Raw genomic sequence first — 12,207 nt, 5'->3', positions numbered from 1 at the left:
CAGGGGTGCTCGGCCACTGGTCGGAACCGGGGCCCGAGCCGAGCTAGGCCGGAGCGACCGGGGCTGGGGGTGCTCGGCCCCCAGCCAGCGCCGCTCGGCCAGGGCCGGGGGTGCTTGGCCGGCGGCCGGGGGTGCTCGGCCGGCGGCCGGTGGCCGGAACTGGGGCCCGAGCCGAGCCGGAGCGACCGGGGTTGGGGGTGCTCGGCCGGCGCCCCAGGGTCTGAGCTGGGCCGGAGCCGCCGGGGCCAGAGCCTCTTGGCCGGCCACCAGAGGGAGCCGCTCGGCCGGGGGGGCCGGACTGGGCCACGTCTCCTCGCGCCCTCCCCCCCCCCCGAGCCCCAGCCCCAGCTTACCTGCTGCCTGCCTGTTTCAGGCTTCCCACGAACATTTGATTCGCGGGAAGCAGGGGAGGGGGAGGAGCAGGGGGGCGGAGCGTTCAGGGGAGAGGGCGGAGTTGGGGCAGGGCCGGGGGCAGGGAATGGGTGGAGTTGGGGTGGGGCTGGGGCCCCTTGGAGTGTCCTCTTTTTCAGGGGCTCCAATATGGTAACCCTACTCAAGGGGACTGTCTGTGACTCCATCTTAAGGCTGTTATAGTGCTTGTGGAGTTCACACATGATGCTCAGTTGATGAAATCTAAATATAAAACTCACAACCAGTTTGGGGTTTGCGTCCTGGTTTGTAACAGTCTTCACTGAAGTTGGTATTCACGGACTTGAGCCACTCCAAACAACTTGACAGCCTTGTCTGTCCCCACCAGGCTCAGTAACACAAGTGCTCCACTCCAGGCTCCACAAGCCCTGCTCTTTCCCAATGCAGGCTAGCAATTTACATGCCCCACTTTGTTGCACTCAAGTGCCCAGTGCCTTATCTTCTGGCACTCGCTATGGACACCTATCAGCTGCCTCTGTAGAAGCAGTGCACCCCAGTTCACTGGTTTCACCTCCATTCAACACACTCCTTAGCACAAAGCACATAGACCTAGTAAAACCATAGTAAAACCAAACTGAAGTTTATTTAACAGAGCTTGAGATAGAGATTCAATAAAAGCAAGTATAAGGGTTTGGAAACATAAGGTTACAAGTAAAAGAAAATCATAAAATGCAACCTATACCCTATACTTATTAACAAGTTACCTTACTGTCTAATAAGGGATTTCTCACCCAATGGTGAGTCCTAACAGCACTTGCCCATTCCAAAAAGCTGGAATCCATATGTCATGAGACACTTCCACTGGCAGAGTCTCTCCTCTGTAATGGATAACATCTTGTGACCTTTATTTTTCCTTTATACAGTTATATATTGTTGTCTCCTACCCCAAGGGTCCCTTATTCAGAGACTTTTCTTGGGGTTCTTTTGTCTTTTTTAATGCTCAAGCCTGCATCTGGTCCAGACAGGAAATACAGGGCTGGCTCCATGGATGCAGGTTGCTCTTAATATGGATTGAGTCAGCTCTGAGACTCCCCTGCCCCAGGTTACAAGTTTCACTTCTAACAGTTTTGGAACATAATATCCTACTTGTTACATAGCTCTAAAATTGTTTCCTGTACAAACATTTCAGAATAGCCATGACAATCAGCTAGTTCTTAGCTTTCAGCAGAGACAACACCTTTCATTGAACTACTGAGAAGATGTTTGGACACAGGCGTAATATACTTGCCTAGGCATGCCTGGGTCACACCAGTGTACTAATAGTATTACTCTCTATGGTCTGGAAGCAGATGCATTAAATGAAATAGACATCAGAAGACTAGAGGCAGTAGAGGTGAGGGTTCTTTGAAAGATAGTAATCTGGTAGGTATAAAGTTGGATGATTTTAAAACAAATTAAGTTAGGAGGAAAGTAGGATGTGAAATCAGAGTACAGGACAGTCTACAATCAAAATGATTACGATGGTAGAGTGTCATGGGGTTCCTATTCACTGCTGGGGTGCCCCCTGTGGCTACATCTGGCGAATAGCTCCACCCAGGGTATAATTTTTGCTTCAAAACCAATTTCTCCCAATATGTTGTCTGCTGCCTGAGGATATTTTTTTGCAGCATTTGATACACAACAATGCTAGCAACAAGACAAACAACACAAACCAAAACAGGACATGGGACACAAAACACAATATTTATTGTGACAGTGGATGCATGGTATTTTGGGTTGCTCTTTAGCTGGTATTAGGTGGTTTTTTTTATTTTTTGGAAGACAAAAAGAACATATTTCTACCCTTTCGGGGGTGGCAGATTTTTGCTTAAAAAAAAAAATATATATATATATATATTTACAAATACCCTTGCTGACTGCAGGAAAAACAGAGGAGTTATATATATTTACAAATACCCTTGCTGACTGCAGGAAAAACAGAGGAGTTACCCCCATATTTTCCTGTGTTTGTTTTATAGGCAGGCCAAGCTTTAACGGTTTTTACCTTTATTAGTTAGATAATTTGCATTACCACAGATGCTTTTTGGCTTGCTTTTGGATTTAAAGCCATTAGCAGCTGAGATACTTTGTCTTAAAAGGGACACAATTAACTTCTACCAGAGTTTTGATTACTTTTAACTTTTGCTTTTAAAACACACAGTGATTTGAAAAAGAAAATACAACCTATTGTGGCTTTCTTTGGCAAAGTGACAGTTTGACTATACAGAGCCACCTTAATGCTCAGTGTGGGGGACGGTCTTTCTCTCTTTTACTACAGCTTTTATTTGCTATTTTGTTTTTAAAAAACAGATTTAATTATTTTTTTTTTGGCTTGCTGCAGCCACAACTTTGGTCTTATTTAAAATTATTTAAATTTTGTAAAGCATTGAGTTATCTTAAGGGTTAAATGTTAAATACCAAAGTTAAACTGGTTACCTGTGTCTGGCAAAAGTGTTTTTTGGTTTTGCAACTTTGAATGGAAGATTCAAATGGATTTTAGTGGTATTATTTAAAACAACACCAATTTATTTTAAACCTACAAAACACCAGGAGTGTTTTTTTAGCAAATTTGACTAACTTGTTTATAATCAAATGATTTCACTTAGATAATCTCTTTGCCTGGATTATTTACAGACATTCCTTTGAAGAAACCAAGGATTCTCTTTTTCTCTAACACTTTTACAACATTTAACTGATTAATTTTCTCCAGCCTCTGCAGAGTTAACTTCTCACTCTCTTTCCTTAAATTACTTGCTTATTTCCCAGATTTAACCATTTTAAGTACTATTTTAGGGCTTTAAATTCCCCATGTCTGCACTTATTGCGTCCTTTACTTCTGCCACTATGCTTTTAAGGTTTTCAACCCATTTTTTTATTTGTTGCCTGCCTGATTGTCTGGGCCCAATCCTTTTTTTTTTCTGCACTGTCCCTTTCCATGGGCACAGGCTTTGTTCCACTATCAATTTAGCAAGGAGGGTAGACTTCTTAACTAGCCCCCACCCCTTCTGGTCCCTTTCCTTTTTGTAATTACCCCACAGGGTGCTTTCCTTGTAGTTGGGGGGGGGGGTGCCGTACATACGACCTTCTCCCCCTCACCCGCTGTAATGGCTGCCACCTGGACAGAACGCACGGCCAATTGGTGTTTTAACTGTTTAATTTTTTTTTATGGCAAGCACACTGCCGTTGCGGCGTATGCTGGGCACGAATGGTCAAGTCTTTGACAAGTCCCTGAAGGACTGGTACTTTTTTAGCCAGTGCTTCCAGGCGGGTGCGTTCCGCTTTTTACGCCTGGAAGTCCTGTCTTAAGGATTGCAACTTGTCCTGGGCATAGGCCTGGGTTGCCGCCTGATTAGTGATCTGTGCTTTTAATTGCTTAATTTTTACCAGCTGTTGGGTACACACCTCCTCCCTTCTCCCCAACTCCTCTTTCTGTCCCGACAACATTTGATACCACATGGCAGCTGCAGTCCCAATTAATCCCACAGCTACCCCTAGGTTTTTACCCTTCTGCTCTTTATACCCAGTACACAAATTCAACAAATTTTGCCAAGAATGCATCCTCCTCTGAAGCTCCATCACGGAACCCCAGGGATTGTATTTTACCTTGGTGAGAGCCTTCTCCAGCCGGAAGAGCTCCTCACCTCCCCTTTGAAAGAGGCATCAGGGTTCCGTCCCTCTTTGCTGCCTCTCCCGTGGCTCGGGCATCATGTTCGCCTGCCTCCTGTAATGCCAGCTAACCGGGCAGCCGGACTTCCATGTCCACGCTTCCTATAGCCCGTACGTCCAGCCTTGAACCCACCGTTGATGCCATTGCCCACGACTGCGGGACTCCCGAGTCCATAGCTGTACCCTTCTATTTCCTGAACATGTTGTCACAATACCATAGTACCATTCTTAAGATCTTTCAATTACTTGAAATTACACGTTGCTCACACCAACTGGCACCAGGGCTTACAATGCTCACCCCCACCTTTGAGGGGCCGGAGGGAGAGACGTTAAGCCTCCCTCCGTATTACTCGGTCCGATCCCACCAAGGGTACATACACCCCAACCCTTCCCAGTCAGAGTGAGACACCCTATGTTCTCCTCTTCAACTCAGTTATACTACGACTGGGGGTGTATGCACCGAGGATTGTTCCCTTCGAGCGAGAATCACTAAGTCCTCCTCCTATTGCCCGGTACTGCTACGACCGTGGGTAAACCCACCTGCACCCTTCTCCCACCAACCGAGCTGGAGAGAGGAATACTAAACCTCCCTCCAGTTCTCTGTCATGCTACGACTGAGGGTGGGGCTCACCTTTAATCATAAAATCCCCAACATGCAATGCCAACAGTGCCGGACGGAGCAAACATGAAATATCAAGGGCAAAACAGTTGGTGCGCGCCACAAGGCTCCCCCCCCTCCACAATTCTCCACCAAAACTGTGACAGATTTTCGTTACCAATCTGCCTGGAGCATCAGGTGATCAGGCTGACACCACAGGATCGTTTGGGGAGGAGATGACGTAACACACCAAGTGTTCAAATTTTAAAGCTTTATTAATAAAATAATAAAATACAGCAGGGAGTTCTGGGACCATTCCCACGTCACTCAGGGGACGAAAGAAAGCGTTAATGCTCCCAGGCCCTAACGCACTTTCATACTCACACCCGCACTACCCATACTGGCCAAGTCTGGGTGTAACGTCAGAAGAAGAGAAGAGGAAAAGTGGACGGGAGTGCTGTCCTGGGCCCAGGGCACCCAAGAATCTGTTGTGCTATCCAAGTCCAGCCCTCAGGAGGGTTTTAAGTCCTGGGCTTCTTTGGGGGTGTTTCCGTCCAGGGCCCTTTGTTCCTGGTGCTTTTTGCACCAGTCCAAACAGGCTTGCTATGGTTTCTTTCCCTTTCCCAAAACATCCCAGACTCAGGGACGCCTAGTTGGCTTCCCCTCTTGTTGTCTTGTCTGTGTGTTTAGACTCTGCAGCCCTGGGCTTTGTTTTCCTCTCTGCTGGTTTTGCTGTCCTGCAGGTGCAGGTCTGTGTAGTCAGTTTCTCATGGCCGCTTGGGCAACTTTCAAGCCCCCATCTTTCTCGGCTGTCAGCCAAGTCTTGGCTGCAAGCAGTGTCCCTGGGCGGAGGCCAGCGTCTTATCTTCGGACTAAGCTTGCTAGCTGCAGTGTTGAGTTAACCGGTTCTCTGCTCTTCTTTTTTTTCTCCCCCCTTTTCGGCCTCTTGTAACCTACAAAAAAACCTTCCACTCTCCACTCATGCACCTTTGGCCCTCCCCAAAATGCTTTGCGATGCTTGCAACAGCGTTAGCAATATACTGTGCTAATCTACCTTCCCGGGGGGACTCCCTAAGCGGAGGTGGCCATTGGGGTGTGACATCAGGACTGTATCCTTCAGATCCAATTCCCTTGGAAGCATCTAGCTGATGAAGCATTGTACCTAAACTTCACTGTTTCACAGCTAATTAAAGCAGTGGTTCTCAAAGCCGGTCCGCCGCTTGTTCAGGGAAAGCCCCTGGTGGGCCGGGCCGGTTTGTTTACCTGCCGCGTCTGCAGATTCAGCCAATCGTGGCTCCCACTGGCCGCGGTTCGCCGCTCCAGGCCAATGGGGGCTGCGGGAAGGGCGGCCAGCACATCCCTCAGCCCGCGCTGCTTCCCGCAGCCCCCATTGGCCTGGAGCGGCGAACTGCGGCCAGTGGGAGCTGCGATTGGCCCAACCTGCGGACGTGGCAGGTAAACAAACCGGCCTGGCCCGCCAGGGGCTTTCCCTGAACAAGCGGCAGACCGGCTTTGAGAACCATTGAATTAAAGGATCTAAACTGAATGGAGAATATTGACTAGAGCTCCTAAAATTTTGACCTAAACTTTTTTCTGTGAAAAAATGCAGATTCAGGAACACCTTAACATTTCATGAATTTGTACCAATTTTGCTGACTTGTTAATTTAAAGACACTTCCTTTCATTTTAAAAATATTCAAAAATGTCTAAAAATGCTCAAAATTTAAGTTAACATTTCATTTTGAAGATTTTTTCAACTTTTTGATTAACTGAAATTAAATATAAATATATGTTAAATTACCATTGAACCAAAAAGTCTATTATTTGTCCAGGTGTAATGGTGACCAACACTATCATTTTGTAGTTCATTAAGGACTTGATCCTGCAAGGCAATGAGAATTCTGGTCCCAATCCAATTAAGCATTTAGGCTTGTGATTTGAAGTCACATACTTAAAGTAAATTATTCATAACAAAAACTACATTTAGTTACAGCTAAGCTTATATCAGGACTTATCCACCGGCACAAAACCTTAAAAGCATGCAAACAAGAAGGGGAAAATCTCCTTGCCACCTTCCCAGTGCCCAGGGGTGAAAGTAATTTAAAGGATTTACTGGTATGCCAGAGTCCTGAGCGGGGGAGTGGCCTCAACTGGAAGAGGCGGGGCCTTTAAATCAAGATTTAAAGGCCCCGCTCCGGCTGTGGCTGGGAGCCCTGGGGCCTTTAAATCATCCCCGGAGTTACCAGCTGCAGAGGTGGCTGGGAGCCCCGGAGCTAAGGGGCAATTTAAAGGGCCCAGGGCTCCAGCTGCTGCAGGGAGCCCCGGGCCCTTTAAAGCGCCAGCCTGGGGAAGCCGGACCGGACCGGATCGGCTTACTTTCACCTCTGCTAGTGCCCCAATGCTGCCAATAACACTCCATAAAGGCTTTCACATCAATATCCAACAGATATACCTAAAAACAATACACACTCCAACATCATTATGCTGTGAGGCAAAACTTTAATGGTGAACTCATACATTCTTGTATCAATAGATAGCACATCTGACTATCACACAGTCCATTCATTTGGGAAATTATTCTGCATTCATGGGGCTGAGGACATTGATAAGGTTTTGCATGACACAGCAGCAGGTGCTTTGTAGCCTTCAGGGTATGCTGCAAGGCCCAGCTTTTCTCCTTTGCCTGTGAGGAGATGGATATTGGGCATGATGATGTGTAACTCTAGTGGGGATTGTGCAGGGAGGTTGATTTTTGTTCTACTTACATTGTCATTGGCTTATTTGATTTAATTTGAGGTAACTGATGGGTCTGTTTATACATTCATGTTTATATTCATAAAGATTGCTTGCCAACGGCAGCTGGAGAATTGGTGGGGCCCTCTTTTAGGCTACCCCTACACTATGAGCTAGGAGTATGATGAGTCACATACTTGCACTACCTCAATGAGTGTTACAAACATGCCTGAACCCTGTGGATACGTACTCAGCATGGCTAAGTCATGCCCTCCTGCCACTACCTGTGCTACTGCAGTTATGCTACTTTTTATACTAGTGCTAGCTCTCATGGAGCTAGCTGAGCATGCCTGCCCCAGCTGGGAATCTGCAGACTTGGCCTTCCTGTAGTTTAGTACAGAATTGAACAAATAAATATCCTGAAGAGTAGCAGCGACCCCACATCCCATCTGCCAGCCAGAGGGAATCCTTAGCTCTGGGGAGAAGAGCATGGCTCTATCCGTGCCGCCCCCCCATCCCAGGGAATCCCTGCCTAACGCAACATTCTCTCCTGAGGCGACGTGCCTCAACCCCGCCCACTCCCTTGTGTGGATGCGACCCCGCCCCTAATTTTGCATATCTCCACCCCATCGGCCGGCGACTCTAATTCCTTCCCCCTCAGGCGCGCGGAAGTGAACTGTCAGCTGGCGCGCGGACGGCGGTTGGAGGAGCTGGCCTTCCCCTCCCGCGAGTGACGAGGCGGAGTCTGCGGTTGGGCGGAGGGCGTTGCTGAGGGCCCCTCCCCTCGTTGTGTTCCCCTCCATCAGCCTGGATGAAGCCGCCCTGTGCGGGGGGGGAACAAGTTCGGGGCTCGGAGCCGGGAAGTCCTGCAGCAGAGGTGGCCGGGGAGGGGGCTGCCCGGTGACTGCATTCTCCCTTCCCCTGGCATAGCGGGGGCTACGAGAGAGAGAGGGAGGGAGGGAAGGGGCTGGGGCCTCACAGTGACAGCCCCCCCTGCCCTGAGAGGTGAGAAGGGGAGACGGGTTGATGGCTTGGCAGCCGGGAGGCAGAAGGCTGTAGGGAGGGGGCGCTTCGAGGGGCAGCGATCCTGCCGCTCTGCTGGACGTGGGCGCTGTACAGAGGAGCAGGCGGCCCCGTCCTAGGAAGCTCCTGGGGACTGGGACGGGGGGGAGAGAACTAAACTTAACTTGTGTCAGTGTCGCGTGGGGTTGAGACTCGTGCCAAATGTCACTCATCTTTGTGTGTGTGGGCAGCGGGGGGGGGGGGGGGGTCCGACGTGAACAGCGGGGTGTCTCACTCCTGACACTTTCATATGTAGACAAGCCCTTAAATACCAAGTAGACTGACTTCAATGGGAGTTGTGACAGTCATTTTTATGAGTGTTTGGCAGGATCGGGGCCTAAATCTGTACAAAGATAATTGCTCCAAAAAAAAAAAAAACAAACAAATAATTTAAATTCAGTATGTGTCCTCTTGACTTAGGCTAGTATGTGTGTGCTAGATTAGGCTCCCCAGACCAGATTTCTGGCTCGACTGCTTATTATGGGATAAGAGAGGCTTTTTTTGGTTTAGTTAAACCTCTTCCAAAATGACATAAATTAAACAAAAAAAATCACCCTTATTCCAGAATAAGAGTGGCCACATAGGAGTTATAGTGGTATCACTATATCAGTTTAAATTTCATCTTACTATATACTAGTATAATAACTTTCCTGTGTAGACATGTCCTAAGTGTTTGCAAGGATCAGGATTTAGTTGTTCAAGAAAACAAAAACTCTTTTATGGTGGGCAGTTGCTTAATCTTGCTGGAAACAATACCTCCACTTCCTTTTCTTGAAGATTCTTTCCATGAGTGTTTTTATTTTGGGTATGAGGAATAAGATCAGGAAAAATAGGTCTTCATACTATAATGTTCAATCTCACCTCTGACGACTTCTGGTATTCTCAAAATTTAAAATCAACAAAAGTTGCCATTATAGTTCCATTATTGGCCTTTCCCTTTCCTACTCTGGGGGAATTCTATTGTTTTTTTCCAGTGCCTACTGAAATGTGTGCCTCTCTCAAAATAAAATAAAATTTTGTACAAAAGCAACCAAAACTGGCAGTATTTTGGCTTCTGGTATGTTTAAAAATCTTTATTATACTGTGTTGTGGACTTCCCACATGTTCCACCACAAAATTGGATTATTACTAGCATTTGTATGGAATTATATTCTCTTTTCCTTTAGCTTGTGTTGCCAGAGTATTTTCTTGAAAAGTTCATAGAAGTTGATCTCTGTTTTGGTATCTCTGTTGTTGTTGTTGTTGTTCAATACTTGTAATGTTGGCAGAATGTTGTTATTGGTGGTTTAAAGCCCCTAAGGATTTCTGCAGAGAACAGTTCTCTTATTTCTTTACATATTTGTTTAATTGCAAGGCCTTTGGCAATGCACTGTTGTTGTCTGTTAACTACTAGTATAACTGAAGATGAATTTTGAAATGTGTAATTGCAAGAGAGTTAATGGGGCACAAATTGAACAAATTATAACAAGTCTTTATTTTATTTATGTATTTACTTTTTGTAATGAAAGCAAGAGAAATGAGACCATTTTTATTGATATTATGTTAGGTACCACCAGACTCTTTAAAAGAGAAACTCACCTCAGTGTCAGTAAAAGTGTATTGTGCCTGCTTTTTTTTTTTTTTTTTTTTTATAGTAGCACTGCTAGGTAATATGTGGATTACAATTCTTAATTTTTGTTCATTGGGCGGAGGGTGAGGATGAGACATAACAGTAGCACATGTGAGGGGAACATATTCAGAGAAATATGCTTATCATTGCTAGATAAATGTAGTTTGAAAGAGAGAGTGTAGCTCCAATCCTGCAAACGCTTACATATGCTTAACTTTAGGCATTTAAGTAGTTAAATTGTAGTTCCATTATCAATCATCTGCTATCCTATCACATAAGAAAGTGAATGTTTGCAGGATTAGATCCTGTGGCATGATGATATTGGAGTGAGAGTTCTGATACTGACTTCAGGAACAGAATTGGGTTCTAAATGAAAACTATACTTCAAGTTGACGACACATTTATACCAGAAAATTATTTTTAAGAACTGTATCTTAAATTGTGAATTGCCAAAAAAAACATTGACCTAGTATTTAAGAGCACAATTTTTAAAATATATTTTAGAACACCATTTTTTTGGGGGGGGGGGGGGGAGAAGATATACCTATCTCCTCGAACTGGAAGGGACCTTGAAAGATCATCGAGTCCAGCCCCCTGCCTTCACTAGCAGGACCAAGTACTGATTTTGCCCAAGATCCCTAAGTGGCCCCCTCAAGGATTGAACTCACAACCCTGGGTTTAGTAGGCCAATGCTCAAACCACTGAGCTATCCCTCCCCATCTGAAGTGACAAATAGGAACAATAGCATTGTTTCAGTTTGGACATAATTCCAAATACATATATGTATATATGTGTGATTGGTTGTAAAACTACGGACACTTATTTGTTCTAGAGAACTGCAGTGTCTACATCTTTAGAAAAGTCAGTTAATTTATCATTCTGTGCAATATCTTGTAAAACACATTTTAGTAATTCCATTATCGTAGTTCAGAAACTCTCCCATAAATAATATATATAGCCACAGTTCTGCATTTCAGCTCTTGAATAGGATTTATTTTCTTTGTTGTGCACGTATAGGCCCTAATCCTGCAAGTGATTCTGCTTGGTGGACCCCTGTAGACTTCACTGCGTCTGTGCACAGATGAAGTGATCCATTGGCATGGAGTAACATGTAAGATCTGGGCTGTCATTTGTGTGCTTATTGGTCTGAGAATAGACCTCCACTTAACCATCATTGTCTTACAAACACTGACAGGCAAGATATGAATATACCCTAAAAATATTCTATTTTAAAATAGCAAGGCACATTGCAATGGATGGTAAAGAAGCTGTTAATTTCAAAGTAACTTTGAAGGTTCATAATACAGATAATTAATATAGATGAGTGGTCTTCCTTCTCTTACCTCCTGTCACCCAAAGTTACTGTGCTTTTCTTCTAACACCACATCCTACAGTCCTTTGGATCAGTTTCTGTGCTTTTCACAGAGTTTCTTGTGTGGGGAGATGCTACTTCTCTTCCTCACTATAGGCAATTTGGACAAGGGAACAACAACCTCTTCTACCTCCTTGTAGTTGCTGCAAGAAATGCTTCTCTGTTTCTCTAAATCCCATCTGTTCCATGTGATAGATCAAATAAAATGCTGACCTTTGGGACCTGACTATGCTACCAGTGAATGGGAGGCAGTCTTTTAACTATATAAACCTTCTGTCAGCCCATCTTAAGGTCATGGCCCATGGGCTAAGAACACCAGCCAGATCCTCACATATACTTAGTTGTTGCTCCACTTAGCTTTGCAGGTGCTAACATGTTGGGGTACGTCTACATTGCCAAAAAAACAAAAACAAAAAAACCCTGCAGCAGCAAGTTCTTGGTCTACAGACTTGAGGTCATGCTATGGCGCTAAAATTAGACATGTAGACATTCCACCTCGTGCTCTGAAGCCCGGGAAGGAGGTGGGCTTCACAGCCCAAGTCCCAGCCTGAGTCAGAATGTTTGCATGGCTGTTTTTAGCTCCATAGCACAAGCAATGCAAGCCCGAGTCTGTAGACTCTGAGAGTTTCTGCTCTGATTTATTTTGTTTCTGTGTTTTTGCAGTGTAGACATATATCCTTGGTGGCCTGCTATTTAGTGGAATCCTCAGCCTAAATTAGGTGCCCAGGCTCCCTGTATGATGCATGGGGAGATTTAGGT

The sequence above is a fragment of the Emys orbicularis genome, chromosome 5 (assembly GCF_028017835.1).
Source record: "Emys orbicularis isolate rEmyOrb1 chromosome 5, rEmyOrb1.hap1, whole genome shotgun sequence".
In the NCBI taxonomy this organism is placed as follows: Eukaryota; Metazoa; Chordata; order Testudines; family Emydidae; genus Emys; species Emys orbicularis.
The sequence above is the reverse complement of the archived record's forward strand: the minus strand, read 5'-3'. Positions refer to the sequence as shown.